A 27,966-nucleotide genomic window follows, 5' to 3' on the forward strand; every position below is an offset into this window, starting at 1 on the left:
ATTTTGTTAATTGGATTCAGGTGGAGGGAAGTGGGGGTGACTGGGAGACAGGAAAGTTCTGCCACATTTGCTTTGCTACTCAGAACCGTGAGAAAACCCAAGCGTCACTAGGAAGGAAAGTAATTGGAAGGTCAACATCAGCGCTCATATTTCCTTTTTATCTGCAGAGATTTTGCTCACGAATAAACTCATATATTTAATTTATTGCTATTGCAAAATGCTGAGAATGCTCTACTGAGGGACCGAGTAGAAAATTTAGGAGTTTATAGATGAACATCAGAAAATGCAGGTCTGGCGATTTAGTAAACAGAAGAAAGGTAAATATCCATGTTACGGAGGGCGACTTCTAGGTCTTAGAAAGGGATGAGTAGTCTCCTGACACTTCAGCTTTAAAGGATAATGTGAAAGTTGTAAAATGCTTTATTAGGGTCATCACACCTCCAAACGGCTCAAGTACATGATTTCTTTGACTTGAAAAAGTGAATTTAAAAGTGAATACAATTTAACACCAAAGCAAACACAAAGCAAAACAGAATGTACCCTCAAATATTTGAAAAAGCCGAGGACATTTAGGTAATATAATCTGGTTTTTGCAATGGAAGCACTGTCTAATTCTATTAAGATTTGCCTGTTAATAATAAGTAAACAGTTTTAGCCATTATCAGAGAGATTTGTTTCAAAAAGTGACATTTTTTTCCCTCACAAACATCAATTAGATATATTTGATATCCATAAGTACTCCAGTGATATATATCAGGGGTTCTTTCAACTCTATTTATGCAGAATTATATAAAATAAATATTTTCTGTAACTATCAATACTATACGATTAATACTCATTCTGTCCTGAAAAAAAAAACCCAAAGACTTTGCTTCTAGTTGCGTGTGTGTGAGTGTGTGTGTGTTTTACTTTTCAGCTTGGCAACATATTAAAAAGTAAAAGTTAATGAAAGATGCTGTCCATCTTTTTCTGGAAGCACGAATCATAGTGTTTAAGGTTTTTCATCTTGTTTGACTATCCCTTAAGCCAACCAGGGAAGGCTGAATTCCTCCCCGCAGTTTGCGGTTTGCTTTGTTTTCTGGCTCTTTAACTAACTCAATTTAAAATATTTCAGAAGACTCAGCTTTTGATCCCTTAATACTCTTTGAATAACAACATTTGAAACTGTAAATGTTATAAATGCAAAGAATATCCAGATCTGTTATCTCAAAATGACACAGAACATAGGTGTTCAGATGGTATTTGAGGTTATTGAATGTTCAGATATAATGTGACAATTTGATTTAACGTGGGTTATCTTTGGGAAGAAGAGAGGACTTTCCTGTCTTGTTCTCAGTTCTGCAGTCTGCTTCACCACAATTTTTTAGTTACATTGTATTCATTTAGTTTATGTTTCCCTTGCACATAACTGCATGTAAAACAACAGTAATCAAAATTGTCTCCAGAAAGGCTGCACCATACACATTTCATCTTCTAAAATCAATTAATTAATTAACTAATTAATAAAATCAATTAATTAACTAATTAATTAATTATATCTAAGAAAAATTGAAGTAGTTATAAAATTAGTGCCTGATATTAAAAGTAAGGGCTTTTTTAACCACTCAAAATCAAATTTTGTTACCTATGGCTTCACTGAAAAATATTACAATAAAAAAAGGATTTTTACTGTGATGTTCATAGTCTTGCATGTAATTGAATTCATCTGGCCAAATATTTCCCTTTTAATTAGCTTTAACATTTAGTGTATGTGTTTTACATCACCAAGAAGGAAATGCCAGCATGTATTTAGATGCCTCCTCTCCAGTCTCCCCCACGCCTATCTCCCCTCCTTTATTTTCTCACTTCTATCCTTAAGGCTAATTAAAAGACCTAAAGCACCCTTCATACTAATTCATTATGTAATTTTCCCAAATGTATAATTTCTTGAAATTACAACAGATACTCTCATGCTTAAAATAACATAGACTGCTAGAAGCTATTTTAGACCTAGTCTGTTTCTTTTCTTTTACACTTGAACTTTTTATCATTCATCTTTATCACATTCCATGGGTGTATAACTTTAACAGAATTATTTCTGAAACGATTCATGTAACTTGATGTCTTGTCAGTTATCAAACTTAAATTGTTTATGTGACTTTTTATTAAAAACTATTCTGAAAGTAACTTAACTGGTTATAAACATTGTTACCATTTATGTTATATGCAAGTGTGAACAACGTTTGGACCACCTGATCCTGAATCTGGCCCCTGTTTTGTTCTTCTTTCTTCCGTCCATACCCCACACTTACGTAATTCACCCAGTATAATTTCTTACAACCACAGTCCATCGTTCTTCTCGTGTAGGGGTCATTCTTTGTTGTTAGTTTTTATTCACAGGAGAAGGCTATGTCTCATTACCTTTGTGTAATTTTGGATTACCTTTCTTCACGATTGAATGGTCTGTGTATTTCCTTGAAAAGATCTAAATTTCTGGTTCATATACTTAACCCCATACGAAAGGCCTCTGAACCCCAAAGAAATGGTCCTTATGGAAAAATATTTCTTTTCCCTTTTTGAAGTATCAAACCAATTCTTCATTTATCAATTTAAAATATAAATTTGAATATTCATATATTTTGCTGAATAATAGACCTGATGTTTTGTGTGTCTACTCAAACATATGTCATACTTTCTCTACATGACTTCAAAAAAATTACCTAGTTAAACAAATTCAGTTGATGCTATAACTATACTAAGCATGTGTAAATGAGTAGCAAACCTGTGTAAGGAATGTGGAAGAAAGGTCCATGACTGGGGAGTACAAGAATATAAGAGTACTGAATCCAAGTAATCGAATTCATTCTTCTGTGCTCAGGTGTGCTATTTAAAGAAGGCTACTTTAAAGAAATAGTTTGTACATTTTTCTTGTGAATACTGGAAACGTGTTTAAGGACCTTGGCCATCTTACATTTTGGGGTCATACATGACTTTGACTTCTCATTTGGTATTTTAGTATCTACATCCTTGCAAGGACTAAGAGAAAGCCTCCTTTTGCTAAATTCTTTTCTCAAGTGAGCAATATTGATAACATTGGGGCAGTGTATTTATGTGCCCCTGCCTCTGCATTTAATGCCACTTCAACCTGGAGTCCTCTTTCCCTTACTGACATCCTTTGGCCAATCCCAAAAGTCTTCATAACATGTATCAACATAAAAAACAATTCCAACAACGGGAGAGAGGAAACTGAATACTTATATAAAGTGAATGACTTACTCGAAGTTACACTTCATAAAAATAAATTGGAATTATTTAGTTATGTGCCTGAATCTCACTTTTATTTAATTTTCCTTTAACATTTTGTCAATTCTTTTTAAATCTACAGTCTCTCATAGAGCCGGAACTGAGTTTTATTCAGTAGAATTCCTCGTGTTTAGCGTATAGTGGCATAATGTTTATTGGACAAATAAACCCCCCTCAAAGAGCTGCTTTCCTTGATAGTATTTCAGATATAATGTCCTTCCTATTCCCTCAGACTTAGGTTCCATTCCTTTCATACCAACTGCATGTGATGTGCAGGAAACAAGGTAAGAAAGTAAAGATGTTAGTAAGTAATGTGTGAATATGTTTTTTTAAATTAAAACCATGTTGGCTTGTTTTACTTTTAATGAGTCAGTTAGGAGCTGGGTTGTATAATCATAAGGGAGTGAATTTTCGCTGGAGAAGTTTTAGATGGTGTGATAAACTGGCATGAAGATATTTTAATTAAATGAGTCCTTCAACTGGAAAATTGTCTCATTTTCTCTCAGATTCAGCCACGGTGCTGACCACTTACTTCATCTGTGCACACTAGTTTTTGGACTTGGCGATTTAATAAGGAAGTTCAAGTTGTACAGTGCTTTGATTGCATTATGTTAAAATTTACACAATAATTACATGGGATTAGCAGGATTGACACATATGCACTGAATGAAGAGCCTTACTGGACTGAAGTAAAAGCTGAAGATAAATCCTGAAGAGTAAACTACTTTAATTTACTCTCTATGTTGAGTGTGAATATGTGTGCATATGTAGACATCAAAACTGTGTATAATACATATGTAAAACACATTTTAAATAAGGTAGAGTAAAAGTGATTAGATTATAGAATGAATGAGGTTGTTTCCTGGGTGTGACAATGAGGCAAACATGGATCATTAAGTTTGTCACTCAGAAAACAACTCTATTGATTAATCCAGGCTTCTACTTAATATTTTAACCCAAAGTGTACATTTTCTGAAAGTTTTATTGGTGTGGAGCCTGCTCTGCACTTGGATTCACTTAGGTTTATTCGATCAAGATTTTCCAAAATCAGTTTCATTGTTGTCAGAATAGTGACATTAGTTCACTAGTTCTAAAGGAAATGGATGAACTAGATGTCATCCTAAAGAAAATAACCACATTTATATGTAAATATATACAAACATTTACATTTTAATCAAAGATTCTTTGAACAAAGACAGATTTTTATTTTTTTATTTGCCATAGATTGAAATCTAAATTCTACAATGTTAGTAAAAATGACAACTGCGTTAATCTTAGTAATTATTCTTTAGACTTGCTATTATCTCTCTTTCAATGACTGTTTCGTTGCCTCTAAATTTTTGTTGAGTTCTTAGTTACATGCTGTGAATTTAAATCAGGGCTGAACTTCATAAATCTTAATAATGGTAAAATGCTCAACATAATAGTGATGTACATAATGAAATATGAATCAAAGAAAGTAATTTTGAAAACTCCAAGCTCGGCAGGTTTTATATCCACACGTACTGTGCGTTAGCATTTTTATAGAGCTCTAGCACCTCAATGCTATTTTCTTAGATTTTACTTTAATTAATGAATCAACAAATGTTTATTCTGAATTGATTTCCACTGTCTTGTGCTTCTATGTATATATCTCAATAATTTTTTTCTAGGCACTGATTTGTAATTTAGCAAAGAATATTCTTGCCATTTGTAGCTGGGGAACTTTTATGAATTATATACTTTAATTATACAAATGAACCTATGAGGTGTTCATCTCATTATTCTCATACTATGGGGAGGATATTTAATCTTAGAAAGGTTAAGTCATATGGCAAAGGACATATAAAGTATGGGTCTTGGGTTATAACAAGATGCTGTTCGCTTCTACTCGGCAGTTCTGCCTATCGTGTTCGTGGAGTTGATAGAGATGAAGAAATTTGATTTAGGATAAGCATTGACTAATACCCCAGGACTATAACTCCATTTTCGCACTACCTTATTCCACTGGGATTTCACTCTTTATTCCTGTAGGACAGTGTGCCATTTTCACTCTTTGGCCTTTAATAAATGTTGTCATTTTATAGACGCTGTCTTCCGAGTAGACGGCCTAGAGAGTTGCGTATACTCCTCTTCTCCTCCTGGAACTTAAAAGAGTCCGGGACACAGACACCGTGCGGTGCCAATGACATGGATGAGAGAACGGAATCTGCATTTCTCTCTGTTCCCCACATTGTAATACATGCTTAGGCTTCCTATCGCTATGACTCATTCCCTTGTTCCCCGCTCATTCTGTTGTGTGCATACAGAACAGGACATTTTGTTTGGGGTCTAATCCCAACAAATCGATAAGATTGCTTGCTTTCTCAATTATTCATTTATTGTTGACTGACTATTGCTTGTAAGGAATAGACCATCAAGCAGGCCGGTCAATCCGTGTTCCCTTTGTGTTTGTGTTTTCCTCATCCGTGTCTGGCTGCCTCCAGGTCTTTTGTACACATTTGTAGTCTTTCTCTAATGGAATCATTGAGTACATAGACCATGGCTTTAGTTATGTTTTTACTCCCTCCTTTCATGTAACTTCTGTTGTTCCCACTACCTTCCCCTTTAATTAAGAGAAATGAAGTCTCTTCCATCTTTAGGAACTCAAACACTGAATACAATGCTGATAACACAATAGGGGCTTAATAATAATCTTCTAAGCTTAGTTTTGCTAAAGGACATGCATACAACCTCAGAAATTAGGCACGGATTTTAGCCTACCTACCAGGAATTTAAGAATGTGCTTTCCTTGATGTCTAATGTATACAACCAATCAAATAGTTTGCAATCTAATGAAAACTTATAGATGTTGAATATTCATAGGCTAGGTTTAATATCAACCTGAAACACGGGAATATTGTCCAAATGGTTATTGAGCCGGATGGAATGATATGATTCACCTGCAATGAAAAGGTTTGACACTACCACTTTCTAGACTAATGCAAAAAATGGTTCTGAAGAGTATGACATAAAATTTTAATGAGACGTTGATAGTTTTCAAATGCATGTTAATGAATCTCTGAGAGACATCGGTTTCTTTTATTTGTAATATATTCATCTTTCAAAGAACACATGGATTAAAAGCTTTCAGTTTTGATTAAGGATGAATGCAAAACTGCCTATCTCAAAAGGTCTTTTCTACCCTGGCCCGGTGGCTCAGTTGGTTGGAGCATCTCCTGTAAGTACAACAAAAATTTGTAAGTTCAATTGGTCGGGTTGCATACTGCAAGCAACCAATCGGTGTTTCTTTGATGTCTCTCTCTCTCTCTCTCTCTCTCTCTCTCTCTCTCTCTCTCTCTCTCTCTCTCTCTCTCTCTCTCAACAATTATATCCTTGGGTGAGGATTAAAACAAAACAAAAAACCTTGGGGCCTCTGTCTGAGGGAAATTCAGAAACCTGATGTTGGTGGCAGCCTACGGCACTACTTTTATTACAACCTGTTTGTCCTTCAGCAAATCCACTACCAAAATCATTTAATTCACTGCATAATTTATACAATATCAGCAATCTACATTTCAAAAGTATTTTTGCAACATGAACTATTAACACTAATATTTTGGGGTTTTTTTCCTAAATAATTATCTGTGGAGCTTCCTGTCTCATGCTTTCCCCTGCCACACATTATTCATCATTTTCCTTTCTCCTAAAGATTGACAGACACTTTACATCAAACAAACCAAAGACAGTCTCAATCTCCGAGGGCTGCATTTTCATTTGTCCTTGCAGGAAACTTTACCAAACAAGATGGGAACTAGACTACATTGGATTACTAGCTGTGGGACTTTCGGTCAAGTTTTAAATTGAGCTTTGCATTTCAATTTCCTAATCTGTAAAATGGCAATACCCCTAATAAGAGTATCTATTTCTTAGCGCCCTTGTGAGGAAGGGTTAACACACAGAGTGCCCAGCACAGGGCACTCCACGGGCAACCTGCCAGGCCTTGCGGGGTTTATCAAATGCCCTGATGTCGTCAGGGGTCTGGTTCAAGGATAAGAACCTGCACTTTGTGATCCATCCTAGAATGTGAATGGATAAGCAAAGTGCTTAAATGTGATGATCAATGGCAAGATGGCTGTGATCGTTTTTTCGCTTTCTACGCGAAAAATGCTGCTGACATTTTTCTTATCTGCTCCTTCAGGAGCCTACTAACAACAGTTTGCACTGCCATATGCTTTATTTTCCTATCTCCTGGTCTTACATGAATTCTTCAGTGTACAGTTGTTGCTTTTTAGTTCCCAAGACCAACTCTTCTGGTCCAGAGATGTTCTTAAATTTAAATGATAGAGATCAAAAGTTTAGATAAATGTACTTAATCATTTTGAAGGTATTCAAGATTTGACCACCATCTCCCACCCCTGCCATGGAAGTAAATGACTTTAAATCTGCTCATGATTTTATCCAGAGTGCCAGGACATTCTAGAATGTTCCAATCCAACCACACAAGCCACATTTATACTTGCCTTAGGTTCCCTTCTCCCAATAGCATCGTATTCTGTAGTGTACTTGCAAAGCTTGGGACTAGTTTTTGGCTATCTTTGACTAACTACTAGCTCCTCTCCCTTTTTCAGAACAATTATGTGGAGATCACATTTTCTCACCTTTCTCTTTGCAGCTCATAAATGTCCTTTTTCTGATTACCCCCACTCCTGGAAGAGGTTCACTTTGTCTTTCCCATAAACTGGGATATGTCTCTCATTACAGAGACCAGGTCGATCCCCCACATATGAAGGAGCTCTGCACTGAGTTAGTCAATGGTCAGCAAAATTCAGCATAGTGAACTTTTAAGCCCCCAAAGACATACTCTCACCTAGAGTTGAGAGCCTATTCAATATTTGAATCAGAAAAATCTGTGAGATCTGTTCCTCAAAGGCAAGGCCTGTGTCTTAGACATCGTTTATGTAAAATGACTGATACAGTGCCCAGTGAATGGTAGGCCCCGCAGAGTTGATGGCTCAATGAAAAAATAGGTAAATTCATCAGTAGACCAATTTTTTTTCCAGCATAAAATGCCATCAGTTTTAATTTGGAGAGAATTTCTGATGAAGACAATAGATTGATTTACAAAGAAAAGTTGAGAATGGAGACACTTTGCAATTAGTTTTAGAATATATGCTTTTGAAAAGTTCTTGCTCCCTGAAATAAAATCTTCTTTCTCCCTCTATTTATCCATGCATACATTTATTCACGTTCAAAAATATGTGATATCAAATATCTCTTTTGTGCAAATAATTATAGTAGTTATGTCATTTGTCTGAAATCATTTCTGATATGCTTGTTACAAAGATGAACTTTAAGAATAGTGGAGAAGTGAACCACAAATATAAAAAAAAACAAAAGAGAAACTGGTAAATTCCAGTATCAAATTAGTACAACAAGAATGAAAAGACCCTGGCCAGGTAGCTCAGTTGGTTAGAGCATTATCCCCGATACCAAGGTTGCGGGTTTGATCCCCAGTCAGGGCACATACAAGAATCAAGCAGTGTATGCATAAATGGACGGAACAATAAATCCGTGTTTCTCTCTCTCCTTCCCCCTCTCTCTCCAGCCACCACCCCCATCTTCTCCCTCTCTCTCTAAAATTAAATGAAAAAAATAATGAAAGGAAAATATGTAAATGATCTCTCAGTTTCCTTGAATGACCATTAACATTCTTTTTCTTAAAATTTTCAAAGACTAGAAAGTAACAATAATGTTCCCATCATTTTACTTTTTTCTTCATATTTCATCATCTTAAGTAAGCTATATAAAACAAAAGGTCACTCTAAATTAATTTTTTTAGTACGGCAGATTTTATTTATTTATTTCTATTATTTTTAGTACATTTTATTGATTATGCTATTTCATTTGTCCCACTATTTTTCTCCCCTTTACCCCCCTCCACTTGGTACCCCTCCCCAGCACCCACCCCTTAGTTTGTGTCCATGGATCATACATATAAGTTCTTTGGCTTCTACATTTCCTATACTAGTCTTAACCTCCCCCTGTCTGTTTTGTACCTACCATTTATGCCTCTTATTCCTTGTACCCTTTCCCCATTCTCCCCCACCCCCTCCCCTTTGATAACCCTCCATGTGATCTCCATTTCTGTGATTCTGTTCTTGTTCTAGTTGTTTGTTATTGTTTTGGGGGGTTTTTTTAGGTTCAGTTGTTGATAGTTGTGAGTTTGTTGCATTTTACTGTGTACAGTTTTGATCTTCTTTTTCTTAGCTAAATACCTTTAACATTTCATATAATAAGGGCTTGGTGATAATGAACTCTTTTAGCCTTTCCTTATCTGGGAAGCACTTTATTAGCCCTTCCATTCTAAATGATAGCTTTGCTGGATAGAGTAATTTTGGGTGTAGGTCCTTGCTTTCATGACTTTGAATACTTTTTCCCAGTCCCTTCTTGCCTGTAAGGTTTCTTTTAAGAAATCAGCTGATAGTCATAGGAATGCCTTTGCAGGTAACTCTTTCATCATGCTGCTTTTAAGATTCTCTCCTGTGGGGAACCGTTCCAAGTGTGGGAAATGTGGCTCAGCCCCCACTCGGAAAAGCCAGTGGGGAGGAGGTTGGTGGACAGGACCCCCGTCCATGGATAGGTTCTCCCATGGGGAATCAGGCCTGCATTGTGCCTAGACTGCTGTGAGACTTGCTCTTGCTAAAACTCCCTCACCCTGAATTGAGGCAGCAAATGTTTACTGAGCATCTTCATCTTCCTAAGGTCTGTGCTAAACCACCTAAGTATGGAGTGTGACCAACTTCCCCCTTGAGCTGTAACATACTTCTCTTTGAAGTAATTAGCAGGGTCCTGTCCTTTGTCCTCCTTAAAAGGTAATCACCTGTGGTGAACCTGTGCATAGTAAATGAGGATGGCCCTCAATGTAATGTGCCCAGAAAAACAATAAAAGCCTGTCCAAGCGGGGGTAAGGGGCCCTCTCTTTAACTTGGAGAGTGGCCACGCAGCCCCTTTTTCTCCACAGGATTTCTGTAGTCCGTGTGTATGTGTATTTGAATATAGCAACCACAGTGGATCCTGCTGGCCACGATTCGCATCACTCTCTTTATCCTTAATCTTGGGTAATATGATTATGATGTATCTCTAGGTACAACTTGTTGGGGCTCTCTGAGATTCCTGGACTTATATGTCTATTCCCTTCACCAAATTGGGGACATTTTCTTTCATTATTTTTTCAAATAAGTTTTCAATTTCTTGCTCTTCCTCTTCTCCTTCTGGCATGCCTATAACTCAGATGTTGGTACATTTAAAGTTGTCCTGGAGGTTCCTCAGCCTCTCCTCATTTTTTTGAATTCTTGTTTCCTTACTCTGTTCCAGTTGAATGTTATTTCTTCCTTTTGTTTCAAATTTTTGACTTGAGTCCCATTTCCTTCCTTTCACTCTTGGTTCCCTGTATATTTTCCTTTATTTCACTTTGTATGGCCTTCAGTTCCTCCTTTATTTGCAGCCATACTCAGTTATTTCTGTGAACATCCTGATTACCAGTGTTTTGAACTCTGTATCTGATAGGTTGGCTATCTCCTCTTTGCATAGATCTTTTTCTGGAATTTTGATCTGTTTTTTCATTTGGGCCTTAATTTTTTGTCTGGGTGCACCTGTTACATTGTCAGGGGCAGAGCCTTAGGTATTCGCCAGGGTGGGGCAACCCACTTCACTTCCTTGAGGTGCTGTATGTGTGGGAAGGGTCACAGAGATAACAATGCCAGTTGCTCAGCTCTCGACCTGCTTTCAGTCACTTCCCCTGCTTCCCTCAAGTGAACTGTGCCCTTTTGGGTGCTGCCTTTTTGCTGATTCCTGGGTGGGTGGGCTTGTGTAGGTTCTAGGATCCCGTTGGCCCCTCCTACTGACTCTCCTGTGATTCTGACAGTTTCTCCCATTGCCGCAATCCACACAGATTTTTACAGCCAGGTGTTCCGAGGCTTTAATTTCCCTTTCTGGAACCCTGCTTTGTACTTCCCATCTTATCCACATGCAAATCTGCCAGGCACCACCTTGCCACACATCCTCTCCGCCCCCACAGCTGCCCGGCTCCGCCCCTCCTACGAGCCTGGGGGAATGTTTCTTCCTTAACTCCGTGGTTGTCAGACTTCCATACAGTTCAATTTTCTGGCAGTTCTGGTTGATTTTGTTTTTAAATTAGTTGTTATCCTTCCTTTGCTTGTGCGAGGAAGTGAAGTGTATCTACCTACACCTCCATCTTGGACAGAACATTAGGGCAGATCCCCGGATTAATTATGCTTTGCTGGTTAAGAAATGGTTAAAGCTGTTAGTACCAAGGATTAATTTATAGGTGTGTCTTCTAAGCAGTGATTAGAATGCAAAATAGTCCTTGCTTGAATCCTGTAATCCTGACAAGCTTCCTGTTTGAAGACAGACAATATTAATTGGCTTTTGTTGTTGTTGGAATGAGCACAGAAAAAAAGAATTTGTTAAACAGAATGAAAATCATAGCCTGTAATGACTATGTTGCTTATTACTGAGCAGCAATCCATTGTTCCACGTACTAAACAGGTTTTGGAATTTTTTGCACCTTACTCCTAGTGATATGTAAATATTGTGCCACTGTTCACATGTTTTTATTGGTTTGTTCTACCTTTTTTCTATACAATGGTCCAATACAAGGGAAGAAAAAGACTGAATTTAAATCCAAGAAACAATATTCCGTGCACACTGTCTTTCTACTGATGATTACACTATTTCTGATTTTTCCTTCTCCTAAAAAACAAATCAAAATAATATGCACCTGATTTTGGCATCTAGGTGTCATCTACGTTGTTTGAAATGATACAGCTTTTGAGAGAAGTGGCCTGGAGGACTTGTGGTGTGCCATAAAGAATAACTCTCATTAGAAGACTGGTCTGTACCTACATTACAGGTTAGAAATTGTGATGGCAGCATGTACTTTTTTGTTAGGTTCACCTGAAAATACACAGTTGCATTTCTTAAAGTCCATCTTGAAGTCTGGGAGGGAAAGAGTAAACAGGTCACTCCAGACCAGTGAGATAAGAGCTGTGATAATAGAATCATATGTTATGACAATAACTACAACTGTCCAGGGGTGTCAGGAAGGTTTCCTGGAAAAAAATTCATTAAATTTTATGCATACATTTTCAGAATTATTTCTTGAATGGGACCCCCTCTCATTATCTCCATTTTTTGCTACCTCGGTTTAAGCCATTGTTATCTTTTTATAAATTAGTGAAGTAATGTCTGAGCAAAGGACTTGGCTACTGTTCCTGCATCCCTAAAAGCCTATTCCCAATACAGCAAACAGATCAGTCTAGAAACATCTCAATGAGATCATATCAGTCATCTACTCAAAATCTTTCCGTGCTTTCCTGTTTCACTCAGAGTAAAAGCTAAAGTTTTCAAGGGCTGAGATGGCATATTTTCTAGGTCCTGGTACTTCTCTGATGTCATCCCCATCTACCCCCCTGTCCAGTCCTACCTAACTCATTATCTCCACTCAGAAGACCCCTCACTGTTCCTCAGAGCAATCCAGGCCCGGGTTAGAGTCTTTTCTCTTGCTGGTTCCTTTTGCTGGGAAGCGTTCTGTCATATGTCCACTTGGCCAACACCCTTACCCCCTTTTCTTGATGAGACCCAACCTGCTCATCTATTTATTGCTTCATCTGTCCAATCTCTTCACACAGGCATTTCTTAGCCCTATGATCTTACATTAGTTGTAATTGTTTTCAAAAGCTATTAATGCCAACTAATAATACTTACACATTTTGTGTGAGTTTTCTGTTGCTGTAAGGAAAAGTTATCACAGATGTAGCAGTGGCTTCCAACAACACAAATGTATTATCTCACCATTTTGTAGGTCAGAAGTCCAGGTTGGCACTGGTGTTTCTGTTTTGGATTTCACAAGGCTGAGATCCAAGTGTTCATGACCTTGGCTTTTCTCAGAGCCTTCCGGGAAGAACAGACTTCTTAGCTCACTCATTGTCTTGGCAGAATCCATTCCATGCGCTGGTAGAATGTGGTTTATTTGACCTTGTTGGCTGTCACCTGGGAACTACCCTCAGCTTCTGGAGCCCCTTCTCCAGTTCTTGCATAGAGTTGCCTATATCTGAGAGCCAGCGGCTGCTCATCAAATTCTTCTAAGGAGTGGAATATCTGTGATTGCTCCTTCTGCCTCAGCTCTCTTTCACTTCCAGCCAATAGCAGTTCTCTCTTAAGGGCTCATTTGATTAAGTCTGTCAGACAAATCAAGGTAAACTCCCTATTTGAAGGTCCACAACCTTAGTTACATCTGCAAAATCACTCTGTCCTGTAAAGTGATATATTCACAGGTTCTGGGGATTAGAGTATGGATGTCTCTGAGGAGACATTATTCTAACTACCACACATATTATCTAGTATGTCTCTACTAGAACTAAGCAAAAACTCATGCAGGCAAGAACCTCCATGTGTTTTGTTTCCTGATGTATTCAAAGTGCCTGGAAGGAGGTCTTTCAGCTAGTGGCTGTTCAGTAAGTGTTACTGAATGCATGCACAAGTGAGCAATGACTCCCATTTTCACTGTGATGCTGAATCATTGTGCAGTTGATCAACAGTGAATCACGTTAATGGTGGAAAGGAAATGTCAGTTGGCATATAGAAAATCTCACCTTACTTTGTAGATATATTTTAAGTTAAAATTTGATTGCATGAATGCATTCTCTTAATTTTCTCAAAGAATATACAGTACGGGAAAATCCACTAATAGCCAAAAGGCCAGCTAGAAACCACATTTTCAAAGGTCAAATCTGCTCCTTTTTGGTAACATTTGGAGATATCATGGTAATCTATAAAGAATTCACAAAAATTCCAGTTGAAAACCAAAACAACAAAACAAATTCATATTCATTGTATATTCATATAGAATCACATAATAAAGAGCAAGATATCTAATAAAAATAGATGATTAATGGCATTATTAAAATGATTGAAAACAAAACATGACTCCATTTTAATCTCCAAAATAATAAACAGTTTGTAAATAATTGAACTAGATGTTGATTAGAGTGCAATGAAATGGGTGTACATACATACACAACAAGTACAATTACAAATTACTGCATTTTAGTAAGCAAAAAAAAATTGGGGGGAAGCCAGAATGTTAACTTTTAACTTTAAAATTCCTCCTGTAATGTGCAATGGAGAACCCTTCTTGATGGAACTGTAACTTGGACCAGAATTAACATGCAGAACTATTCATTGCAATGTTACAAGAAATTGGAAACAGCTTATGTAATGTCTTGTTAAGTAAAATGCATGGCATATTACAAATAATACAGTACTATTAAGTCTGAGAAAATTTTTACAATATGTTAAAAAAATAGAATTAAATTTATAGGAGGTCTGTCCAGAAAAAGTCCAACCATTGTTAATATAATGTGAGTGGTTTGCGGGACATCGATGTAACCTGGCAGCCAAGGAGAGTGGACTGGAACAAACATGGGTGAACCACGATGACTTCACCGTACTAGTCAGTGGGGGCAGTAGACGCTGTTGAGTAAACACGTGCACTGTGTGGCCATCGCATTCAAAATGACTGAACCAGTAGGGCAACAAATCTGCATCAAATTTAATGTTAAGCTTGAACATTCCTCCACAGAAACTGTTAGGATGATTTAGAAGCCTGCAGCTATAGGCAACTGGTGATTGGCAGCTTCATCACAACAATGCACCCACTTATGCATCGTGTCTCATATGCAGAGCTTTTTGGTGAAACATCACATCACCCAGGTGACTCAGCTCCCCTACAGCCCAGATTTGGCACCCTGAAACTTCTGGCTTTTCCCAAAACTAAAATCATCTTAGAAAGGGAAGAGATTTCAGGCCATCAATGAGACTCAAGAAAATATGATGGGGCAGCTGATGGTGATTGGGAGAATTGTGTGAGGTCCCAAGGTGTCTACTTTGAAGGGGTCTGAGGCATCATTATCCTGTGTACAGTGTTTCTTTTATCTTGTATCTTCTTCAATAAATGTCTCTATTTTTCACATTACATGGCTGGATACCTTCTGGAATGATCTTGTGTATATATAATATGTTCCTTTAATTGTACATAATATGTAACTAAAGAAAAACATCAACATGTCAAACTGAGTGATTGTCCCAAGGGAGAAAGATTGTGCATGATTTTTATGTATTTTTATATCTTTGAGAAACTTTATCATTCTCTTCAGTCAGGATATGGCATTACTTAATATTCAGGGGGAAATTACAAAATATTATAAGAGAATACATGTCACGTCCAACATGGGATGAAAGGTTCACTCATTCTACCACAGCTGTTTCATCAGTATCCACCAAGTGCAATGAAGAGAAAACAACTGAATCACTAACCTGAAATATTTTGTAGCTATTTTAGTCTTTTCTCTTTGACTGATATGCAGAAGAAAGCAAATGTTTCAAGATATAAAGATTAAAATGTCATGTTTTAACTTTATTTCAACATTTCCCATGTAAATTCTGTTCCCCAGGCTTTTAGTTTCCTGTTTCCATACTTACATCTATTTTAGTGGTCCCCTAATGAACCACCATACATGTGTACCACAATTAATTAAACACCATATTTTTAATCATTTGTGCCATGTATAATAACCACTGTCATAATTTCAGAAACTTGTTTTCATAGTTTTGCTGTTTTAATTAATGCAGCAATGGACTGCTTAATTTATATATGAGTTTCTGAATATTTCCTTAGGAGAGGTTTCTTATTTAACTATGTAAAGTGTTTTGGGTTTATTGAACGTTATTTCTAAATTTGTTCAAAATGAAATACTGATTTGCACTCCTCCCAGGATGGTGAGAATCTAACTTTTTTATATATGTTAATTCTTAAACCTGGGATCAATTTCTTTCTTGCTCCTTGCCTTGCCTTATTTGCACAGAAAGAGAATTTCAGTTTCTGTAGATCATTACCCAAGCTTGGGAATTTATACTTTATAGAAAAATGTTAGTTGAACTAAAACTACTGAAAAGCTTATACCCAAGTTTGAAGTTCTTATTTGTTCCTCTTTCATTTAAATATTGACTGTACAGATGCTATTAATAATGCTGAGTCATGCATGAACAAAGACAATTTTTTCCCAAAGAATTTGTGTGCAGGTAAATCTGTGGATTGAGTTTATGTGGTTGCTTCATGTATCATTTATAGTCTACAATCCAAGGGCTTTGGATTGCTTTCTTATTTTCTTCATGCTCCAAGTGCTTATCAAATTATGCAAAATCCTGTGACAAAAGGCACAGATTCTAAAAATAGAATCTATAACTGTCAAAGTGATTTTGCAGTTCATAACTCAAGAAAGGTGTTTGGAAAAGACTCTGAAATTTGACAAACTATTGCACCTTCAAATTCAAGTGTATAACTTTGTGTGGGGATTCATAGCTTCATTTTCTTCCACCAGTGAGGGCAGTAATATTTCTTCACATTATGCCCTTATCTTTGAAAAACATGCAAAGCATAAAAGACATGTCGCAAAAGGGAAATAAATGATTAATTCTCAGACATTTTTTGAAAAACAGCATGTAACCCTCTTTTTCACAGCTTAAGACTTTGTGGAATTTATAGATATGACAGAATATTACACTCTAGCAGTAATGCATCAGAGTGCATATTCATCAAGAGAGAGTCAAGTGGAAAACACAAGATGAGGATATGACTTAAATTTTATTTAGGAATTCAGTGAAGAATTGTAAGATGAAGAACTTATTACAGTTCCTTGATTGAAAAGGCAGTTTAATTAATCGCTTTGTACTCACGATAAAACTGCAGCAAAACAAAGTTGCTATTAATCATTTTGACATCAACATAATACATATATACGTCAAAAAAGAAATATATAAAAGAAAGTGCTTTTGAGGTGTTGTTTAGAAAGCACTGTTTAATTAATGACTGCTGTAACCATTCTTGGCTTCAGTTTCTAAAACTTAGACATTATTTTACTTAACCCTTTACCTTTTTCACTCAAAACCCTCATAGACACAGACAACAATATGGTGATTATGAGAGGGGGCGGGAGGGGTGGGGAGGTAGAAGAGGGTAAAGGGGGATTAATAGTGATGGAAGGAGATGGCTGGGGTGGTGAACACACAGTACAACATACAGATGATGTGTTATAGAAATGTATACCTAAAACCCATATAATTTTACTACCCACTGTCACCCCAATAAACTCAGTGAGAAAGAAAAAGAAATGATTTATAATGTGCACAGAAACTAAGCTGCAGGGTTTTTTTTTTTTTTTCCATTATTGCTGTCTTGGGTACAGACTTTATTATTGAAACAGATAACCTACAATTCATTTGAGGGTAAGATAAGACATTTGCTGAAAATCCTTAAAAGATATATGTTATACTTTCTTTCATCACACTCTGTGGGGAAGTTAAGTAAGCCAACAATCACATAGTAGCTGAAAAATGGCAGGTATAGCCCTGGCTGGTGCGGCTCAGTGGATTGAGTGCTGACCTGGGAATCAAAGGGTCACTGGTTGGATTCCCAGTTGCAGTCCAGGTCCCCAGTAGGGGGCATGCGAGAGGCAACCACACCTTGAAGTGTCTCTCTCCTTCCCTTTCCCTCTGTTTAAAAATAAATAAATAAAATCTTTAAAAAAAATTGGCAGGTATAGAAGAAAGGTAAAGAACTCACATTAGAAGGCTTTGATAGGGAAACAACAGTTAAGCACAGGTCCTTGAGGAAAAGCAGTGGAGAGCATATTTATAGATAAAAGAAAGATGTTTCCACAAGATTGAAAGCATGAGCAAGCATCATGACCTCACAGAGAAGCAAGACATTTGTCTGGGCAGGAACTAAGAATCTATGTTGAAGACTGACAATAGCTTCAACTCATAAAGGAGGCAAGAATAATACCTTATAAAATGTGCTTGGCATTTTGAAGAATTGTATGTTGATTGCCAAGTGAAGCTGGGAAACGATCATTTTATCTGTATGTGTATACAGAACGAGTGAGTGGTGGTGGTGGTGGGTGGTAAGTTTCTCGTGGTAGAGACGGTTGAGAAAAATTAGAAGGAACTGTTTGCAAACTACGTGGTGGGCCAAGTGCTAGAGCGTGTGGAACTGAGTTACGGCAATGGCAGTGGAAATGGAGAGGACAAATTGGAATTTCAAGTGATTGATTGGTTGAATGGGTAGTGCCTGGCAATCGGTTGGTTGCAGTGGAGAAAGGGAGAGAGAATGGATGATTCAGGAAGACTGCAATATTGACCATAAATGAGATCAACTAATATTAATCTGTCACAGCAGAGGGAAAGGAGTTTGTGGGAGAGACTGATGATGCGTGTCCAGAGGGAAAGGTGAGAGTCGTTTCCAGATTCGGGAGTGGCAAATGCAAACGTGTTTTAAGGAGGAATAAGTGTTAAATGAAGAGGAGACATCAACTTGGATAAGTAATGAAAATGCCCATTTGAATTACCAGTGAGGGAATCTTCGGGGCTTAGTGAAGTTGCTCTTGTTTAATTGGGGGTGGGGATGAAACTAAGTTGGTGGCAAATGTGTTGGAGATGGAGGACGGTGGCTGGAGGTGAATCTCAAAAAGTTGCAAAAGGAAGAAGGAAGCTACAGAGACACAACGTTGAGAGAATGGCTGCTGTATTCTAACATGAGAAAAAGCTTGCGAATGATTTTGTGCTAAGGGAGAAAAAGCTAGTCAAAAGAGAAAAATTATATATGCAGGGAATAAGTTGTGGTGCCAAATACCTAAAGAGATGAAAAAGTGAAGAATGTTCACCCTCAGGATTAGAAACCATGTGTGAATAGAACCAACGCAAACGATCTTCGAAATTAGCTATCATTCTCACTGGACACGTATTTAAATTTCTTTGTGTTCCAATCTTCTCATTTATAATTTCCCTATTATATACAGATTTATAGGCAAAATGAAACATGTACATAATAGTTTGTGTTTGTACAAATGCAAAATATTGGAATACTATTTTTAAAGGAAAATGATTTGTACATTTTATCCTTCTGTTTTTCTGCTTCCTTTTTTTCTTTTACATCCACCTCTGCCACTTTCTTTCCCCATGTTGTTCTGGCAACAATGCAGAGTAAACTTACTTGGTAAGTTAGAAAGAGAACTTTTGTATTCTTTCTAGAATTGCATTAGAAGGATACTGTACTCCTTGGTGAGAGGAACTCAGGCACCTAAGTGCAAGCTGACACTTCCGCTTATAACAAAGAGAATGTTAGGATAGCTTGCTTTGGGGGGGGGTTGTGGAACCTAAATCAGGTATATGGAAACATAGTAGCAACAGTACCACTTAGTCTGTGATTTCATTTTCTCCTTACCTTCCTTACCTGGAAGCTTTGTGATTTCTGGAAATCTGTCTTTGATGCCTTTGAAAGACACATTGATTCTACCTGTGGCAGATCTGTGAACATGGGTATAGAAACAAAATTTTGTTTGCTGAATGAGCAGCAAACCATAAAAAAGTCTTACTTCTCCTAACTCATATAACAGAGACAATGACAAGCCACGTTTCTGATAATTTCTGACCACAGAATGGAATTTGATGGCTGCTGGTTCTCATACGGTTAGGCCATGTCCGAAAGCCACAGATTCACTTGTTATGAGGCACTTGAACGTGGCTTGTTTACGGCCGCTAGCCTGTCACTCCTTGGAGATCCACTGCAGTAAGTCTGCTTCACAGTAGAGACTTTCCTCTCAGCAGACTTCATAACTTATCACTTAATTAAATCTCCAAAAGATATGTATTCAGTGGCCCAGCCAGACCTGATATTAGCCTTCCTGAGTTTCCAGCAAAAGAGCCCGCAGGTGATTGTGCTGGATGCCTGGCTCAGGAAGATGAACTTCTGGGTGCGTGGGTCCAATCGAGGGGATGGAGAGAGGCACACGGCAGCGGTGGGTCAGGGCCTGGCCCGTCATTTGCTGCCAGGTAGCCTGGTGCCAGACGTGACCATGACCCACACTTGCAAGTTCAATTCCATTTAATCAGTAAGTGCTGACACGTACACATAGCCGAACTATAATGCATAGGAATTTATTGGTAAAAATTCAGACCTTTTAGTGAGTTCCTGCTGCTGAGGTGAATCCTGCTGGTCGTGCATAATTCGGCTGTAATGCCGCCTTTCTCAGGTAAGCAGAACGAAACCGTTTGCTCTCTCCCTCCCCTGACTCCCATCATTTTGTGGCTCTGTCTTTTTGTTGTTGTTGTTGTTAACTTTGTTTTACTTTTTAAACATTTTTTAAATCCTCATGTGAAAATTTTTCTTTTATTATTGTTCTATGACAATTGTCCCAGTTTTTCTCCTATTGCTCTTCCCTCCCCTCTCCCAGCCCCCACCACAGTCAACCCTCACCCTCTCGTCCCTGTCTGTAGGTCATTTACTCCTGTTCCTTGACTATACCCTGCTCCTTCTTACCTCCCTTATCCTCCTCTCCCCTACCCTCTGGTCACCGTCAGTTTTTTCTTTATCTCCATGCCTCTAGTTCTATTTTGCTCGTTTGTTTGTTTTGTTCCTTAGGTTCCCCTTATAGGTGAGATCATACAGTATTTGTCTTTCACCGCCTGGCTTACTTCACTTAGCATTATATTTTCCTGTTCTATCCCTGATGTCACAAAAGGTAGGAGCTCCTTCTTTCTTTCTGCTGCATCGTATTCCATTGTGTAAATGTACCATAGTTTTATTTCACAACACCTTAAGCTTTGAATGTCTGTTCTAATTATACATCTTCCTGCCACCTTTCCTGATAACCTTTTATTGCTTCAAGGCTAGAGTTCCATTCTGTCTTTTTTTTCCCATGAATGCCTCCTGGAATAAATGGATAAGGGAAGCAATAGTTAACTAAATAGATAAAACCAAAAAAAATGGGCAATTGTTATTGTATTTGTTATTGGTAGCTTATTCATTTATCTGGCATGTTTCCTGTTAATTAGTCAAGAAAAGCACCTAAGACTGCACTGGGAACCTAGAAGAAAAAATACTGCCTCACTTTCAAGGATTTTAAAACTGATGTGCTGTTTTCCTTTTAATTTCGTTTTTTGTTTTGTTCATTGTTGGTGCTAACAATACAAACCCAACAAAGTATATTTTATTACTGGCTAAACAGATTTTACTGGTAGATTTCTAGTCCGAGTCAGATATAAATGTACAAATATAGAGGGAAAGAGAAGGCAATCTGAAACTATGTTCTGCAGAAATGGCAACCGGAAAAAAAGACAAGTTGTAGAAAATAATTTTTTAAAATGATAATCATAAAAAGAAGAGAATTAAACAATGAGTATAAAGTTGGGTGAGTTTAGGAGAGGATTCAGATTAAATGATGCCTCCAGTAGCTTACAACCAGGAGTATACAGGATGGGGCAAAAGTAGGTTTACAGTATGGAAAATAATACAGTAATTAATAAATAATAATATAACAATAAAGTCTGTGTTTTGCATACTTACTACTGTAAAACTACTTTTCCTCTACCCTGTACGTGCTGTGAAATAAGGATTTTAACACTAAATTGTGATGAAAACAGAAAAAGAAATAGTACAAGAAGATGAATGTTTCAATAATTTTTTATGATAAGCAGGCATTTAAAAATGTCTAGACTTTGAAATTTTTTCTATACATGCTTGTTCTGTGAACAAGATTATTTCTGCGAGAACATTATGCATTCACACTGGCAGAACAGTCAGAAATGGAAGGAAGTAAATCGGAGATACATTCTCTTCTCAGGCCATGGGTCAGCCTTTTAGGTGTTGGTGCTTAATTATACATTCTCTGTTCCACACTTGGAGGCTTGGCTGGTGACCAGACCTACTTCCTTGGGTGTGTGTTCTTTGACCACAGAGCTGACCCACAGTGGTTTTCCTTTCCTCTGAAATCCTGTAGCTTGCTATTTTTGCATTCCAAATTTATAGTTAGTATATATTGTCACATAGCATTGCTTTTCTCTTAAATCAGACATCATTTGCTTCCTGAACTTTGTATAAACTCTCCGTGGAAGTAAAGAAGCGTTGATGGAACGTCACTCCTTTGCTGAGAACTGCCTTATGGGTCACATGCTTCATCAACCTGCTGTAGCACCTATTTGTGTGCTATGCATGCCCTGTGGGAGAGAAAGGCATTTTCTCTGGAGCTGGACACTCCAGTCTGTCACAGTGTTTTAAAGTATTTTACAATCTGATTCAACCTTTGAAAGAGTTTTTTAAGGTTTCAAAACTGATGAAGATAAATCTACTAAGATAATGGAAAGTGGCTAGTTGGTTTGAGAACAAAGAAGCAGAGATTGGACTGTTTATTAGTCCCCGTTTGCCCATCTTACTATGCAAATAGATGTTTCCAATTTGAAGTTTCTTTGCCTACTTTTCCCATTTTGCAATCTCTGTTGGTCCTTTATCTTTTTATTCGCACATGGTTGTGCTCAATAAAACTCTATGTAAGTCCCCTTGCTCCTCCTCCTCCTTATTTTGTGGTCCTTGTTTATGCTGTTCTTAAAGATGGATACTTCCTTCTTTCTTTTGTCTTATTTTTGACTTTTTCTTCTGCATATTCGACTGTACTTTTTTCTTTTGCAAATTTCCCTTATGTGCTGTTCATGAGTTCTGGAATTATTTTCAATAACTAGACTTCTAACATTGCCATCAAATAAATTTATGCAGACCCTAACTATATGTTGAAAGAGTAAACTTTTTCTATAATAAAATATAGTAAAGTACCTTGTTCAGTACATACAGAGACAGTTGCTTATAGATACCAGTTATTTTCCTTCAGAAAATTTGCACTTTTACTACAGAAGTGACAATATACAAAGCCGGAAATATTAATAATTAAATATTACTGGTATCTTACATGCTGTGTACCACGTAAAGATTCAAAGTTAAAAAGTGATGTGGAAATATATAACTAGGAGAAACAATGGAAAAGACGAAATTTGTGCTGCTCACGGAGGGAGTTTTGAAGCAACGTGGTGCCCTGCAAATTGCACGGAATATAATAACACCGGGAAATCTCAGTTCAAAGGCACACGTCTACTGTTTAAGGTCTGTGGGATCTTAGGGAAATCCCTTATACTCCAATGCTCAGTTTTCTCATCTGTGAATGGGAAAAATAATGATAGTTTAACAATATCTATCATTTATAAAGTACTTACATGTCAGGAAAAATATATATAGTTTATACAATCTCCATAACAAGCCTCATGAAAGTGCTCTTTTCCCACATAGTGTACATTAGGAAAATAAGGCTGAAGTAGGTTAAAACACTTAAGTTCTCACAGGCAAGAGTTAGTACAGTTGAACTAGGACCCAGGTCTGCCTGACTCAGTGTATGTGAACTCACTCTCAACTCTCATACTTTATCAAGAAAAATCTGTTAAATGGGCATTGCTCACTCCATGATATATAATAAGTGAATTTTCAATTAATATGTGCATTGTTCATAATTAGGTCATGTTTGTTGTGCTGAGTTCACAGTGTACAGTTTTAAATTGTTTTGTGGTTTTCATTGTCACTCCCAAGTATCATATTTGTATGAAATAACACCATCTTCTAATATCTTATTATTTCTTGATGCAACAACATTAAGATTTATTGCTTTCCAGCACATTTGATGTTATGTTGGTTCTTGCTGTACAATTAGAAATGTAAATGCATAATAGACAAAATGTTACTGTAGATACATATTGTCACGTGACTCAGTACTTTTTGATTTGGTACAAAACACAGCGGAGAAATAGGTAGTCAGCTATACACTTTGGGCTATAACTTCACTTTGGGAACTCATATTTCAAAACTGTTATAAATCACTTCAAGACATTATTTGAAATTCTGCACCATTTATGATGTTAGAAGTTTTACTTGTTTAAGTCTGAGATTTATGTTGACATATATTCATATCTAGGTCTATCAGAAATAGTTTTAATTCATTAATACATAACTAAATTTGTAGTCAGGAATTTTTTATTTTAAAACAATTTATCAATTCTGGTTTTGAGCATAATTTATAATAATGATACATTTTCTTGTAATTGGTCATTTTATATTTTAACCATGTGAATATATCCAGTTTAATAATTATGTGATCATGAGATTTTCAAATTATTTGCCAATGATACATCTGACAGGGTTTAATCTCCAAAATATACAAAGACCTAATACAACTCAATGCCAGGAAGACACCCAGTTAAGAAATGGGCAAAAGACCTGAACAGACACTTCTCCAAAGAGCACATGCAGAGAGCCCATACACATATAAAAAATTGCTCAACATCATTAATCATCAGAGCTATGCAAAGTAAAACCTCAATGAGATACCACCATATACCTGTCAGAGTGGCCATCATCAATAAATCAACAGACAAGCGTTGGTAAGGGTGTGGAGGAAAGGCGACCCTAGTGCACTGTTGGTTGTAACGCAGACTGGTTCCACCATTGTGGAAAATAATATGAATTATCCCTAAAAAATTAAAGATGAAACTCCCTTTTGACCCAGTGATTCCACTTCTAGGAATACACCCCAAGGATTCTGAAACATCAATACAAAAAATATATATATGCACCCCTATGTTTATAGTAGCACTATTCACAAAAGCCAAGTTTGGAAACAGCTTAAGTTCCCATCAGTGAATGAGTGGATAAAAAAGCTGAGGTACGTTTTCACAATGGAATACTATGCAGCAGTAAAAAAAAGAAGAAACTCATATTTTGCAACAGCATGGATGGACCTGGAGAAAATTATGCTGAGTGAATTACCACATGTTCTCACATACAAGGAATTTGATGAACAATTAACTAACAAACTAAAACTTAGATACATAGAACAGACTGACAGCTGCCAGAAAGGAAGGGGCGGAGACGGGATGAAAGATGATGAAGGGATTAACCAAAGAACATTTATGCACAGCCCATGGTCATGGACAACAGTATGGGGATTAGCTTGGGGTGCTGAGAGGGGAGGAGTGGGTGAGGGAAGAGAAGGGAAGAAAAATGGGAACAACTGTAACAGCTTAAACAATACAATTTTTTTCAAATTAAACTTTTACGGTTTTAAAAAGAGCCACTAACTACAAATAAAAAGTATACATATTAGAATATATGAAGGAAAACATTATGTATTTTTGCCATATCTATCCAGCTGTAAGGTAGTAGCTTCTCTGGTCTGGGAATAAGGCTTTTGTTCAGTTATAATCAAATAACGACTCCTATATGATATGCTTTCTGATTTGGTTAAATGGTTAGCCAGTTGCCATTAACTTCAAAGATGATTTCTAATCCATAGATATTTGGAGCTGGGGACATTTTCGAAGAGGTTTCAGATGCCTCCTCCTCATGTTGTGTTCTAGTTCAAGAAGCTTTGATTCTGGTCCAGGCTGTAACAAACTGTTGTCCTTCAGTTGGTCATTATAAACCTCAGTAGCTTAATTGCCTTGAAAAAAAAAAAAGAGTAAAATACATTGTTCCTATCATGATAAATTGTGGTGGATTGTTTAAAAGCTCAAATAAATGAACAGATGTGAAAGCAATTAGAAAAGCGATATAAGATGTTAACAAATATATAGCCTTTTTATTACATTGAACCTTTTTTTCTTGTGATGTTAATTATCTTTACCATGGAAGAAGTTATCGTTTTGCATTTTTAGTTTCATGGAGGGAAAAGAGGGTCAAAGAAAGGCAGGTAAATAAGCAATGTGAGACATGATTAAATAGGCTTATTTTTCCTCCTACTTTTTCCTAATCCACTGCCCTATCTGAAGTTCTAGTGACCAGCTGGCCTGGATTTAGTTCCAAATGTCTTGCTTCTCTAGAAAACTTCAGTAAATCAAACTTCAAACACATTTTCTCATTTCCTATTCAGGCATAAATCACAGGATACTCTTACTATGGAGAGAGGACAGGTAGTTGAGGGTCATAGAGAGGTATGATGATAAGTAATTATCAGTAGCACATTCAGATTGTATTGGCCTCTGAAGCTGTATACTTTTAGGAGAAGGAGGAAGCTCCCACAGAAATAGAATACCTTAGCCCCCACCACTGGCCACCAGGGATATGTTCTAAGACCCCCCCCAGTGGATGAAGCCTGAAACTGCTGATACTACCAATCCCTATAACTACGATGTTTTTTCCTGTATACACATACCTATAATAAAGTTTAATTTATAAATTAGGTACAGGGAGATATTAATAACAATAACAATTAAATAGAACAATTAAAAATATATTGTAATAAAAGTTATTTGAATGTGCGCTCTCTCTCTCTCTCTCTCTCTCTCTCTCTCTCAAAATATCTGGAATTTGCCATTTCATATTTTCAGGCTGTAGTTGAACATGGGTATTGAAACTTCAGAAAGCAAAGCTGCAGATGCGGAGCGTGGTTGTACAACATAGACCTGATCTAGAGGCAGGGCCTGGGAATGAGCTTGTGCAAGTGAGGGACTGTAAGTATGAGCTTCACGGCGAATTTGTTCCTGTTGATTATAAATCCATCTTTCTCTCCTCTTTCCTCCATAGATCTGTAATTTAAAAGAAATAGCTATAATTTACGGTGTTTTCATTTTTAAATGGAGAATATATTTCTACATCAAATCTTTAACAATATTTAAAATAACATTTTTAAGACTATACTTTCAGGGATCATTTCTATAGTTCGTTACTAAAATAACATTTTATTTTAAAAGTCAAAGAATCACAAATATAAAAAGAAAGAAAGAAAGAAAGAAAGAAAATTGGGGACAAATGAAATAAATGGAGAGTCTGGCCTGGAAGTTAGAGCAGCATCCCTTAGAAATAAGTTACACCTCTGTGACACACACACATCAATTCTCCAGGGTATAAAGGAAAGGAATACTTTAGATTCTTCAATTAAAGCAACTCTAAAGTTACTTTTTTCTTCAAGCTTCTTAATCTCAGAAAATAAAGATTTTGACACAGCTAGCTATTTGTATCTCTTGTTGTAATTCTTTTTATTATCTGGTCTACTTTGCTAGCAACAAATTAAGGTTCATCTAACAAATACTTCAGTTTTTAAGACTTTGGGAGAGTATCTTCTCTTTTAGTCACAAAAGCTTCGTAGAAAACACTTGGCTAATTCAATATTCTCTCCAGAATTTCCTTGGCTGATGAAGAAATAGGAGTAATGAGACCTCCGAGCTCACAATATTCTCCAACTCCTGAGGTTTTTCATTTCTCTAAATGTGACCTTTATTTTGTTCCAATTCTGAAATCTCACTTATCAGATATTTTTTTTCTTAAACATTGTTTGTTTGTTTGGCAAGAACTATGCTACCTCTGGAAAGCAAGTTTAAGCAGAAATACAGGCTGAGCCAAGCCACCACGCATGGGTGCTCTTCCTGAGTTCCCAGGAGCCTCACGGATTTTTGCTCCGGCCCTTTTCCATGCCAACAGGCTCCGTGTGGTGTGTGCAGCTCAGTAAGGCCTTTGTGGACTTTTTTGCCTGAGGTGTCCACCAGCTTCTTGAGGCAGGGGCTGTATTGTATTAAATCTTTTCCAGTCAAAGATGTTTGTTGAATGATGAGCTCTTCTGTTGAAATTTGACCAGGATTCAAAGGCCTAGTTGTGTGGATCTGTATCATAAGTAACGTTCTGATATGGGTTAGTGTGAGATATTAGCAAAAATTAGGTCTTGCATTATGATGTACTATGACTATAAGTGTCCATCATTTTAATTTGGATCACTTGCTTCA

The 27,966-nt window shown here is 37.0% G+C and overlaps 1 protein-coding gene and 1 pseudogene across 1 annotated transcript in view; both read left to right on the plus strand.

Annotated features, from left to right (window-relative positions):
- MDGA2 (MAM domain containing glycosylphosphatidylinositol anchor 2) overlaps positions 1-27,966 on the plus strand; it is an 829,607-nt gene that overhangs the window by 235,185 nt on the left and 566,456 nt on the right. The window lies entirely within an intron of this gene.
- Positions 26,878-26,952, plus strand: LOC112317006 (small nucleolar RNA U3; annotated as a pseudogene).

Source organism: Desmodus rotundus, chromosome 7 (genome assembly GCF_022682495.2).
Source record: "Desmodus rotundus isolate HL8 chromosome 7, HLdesRot8A.1, whole genome shotgun sequence".
NCBI classification, from domain to species: domain Eukaryota; kingdom Metazoa; phylum Chordata; class Mammalia; order Chiroptera; family Phyllostomidae; genus Desmodus; species Desmodus rotundus.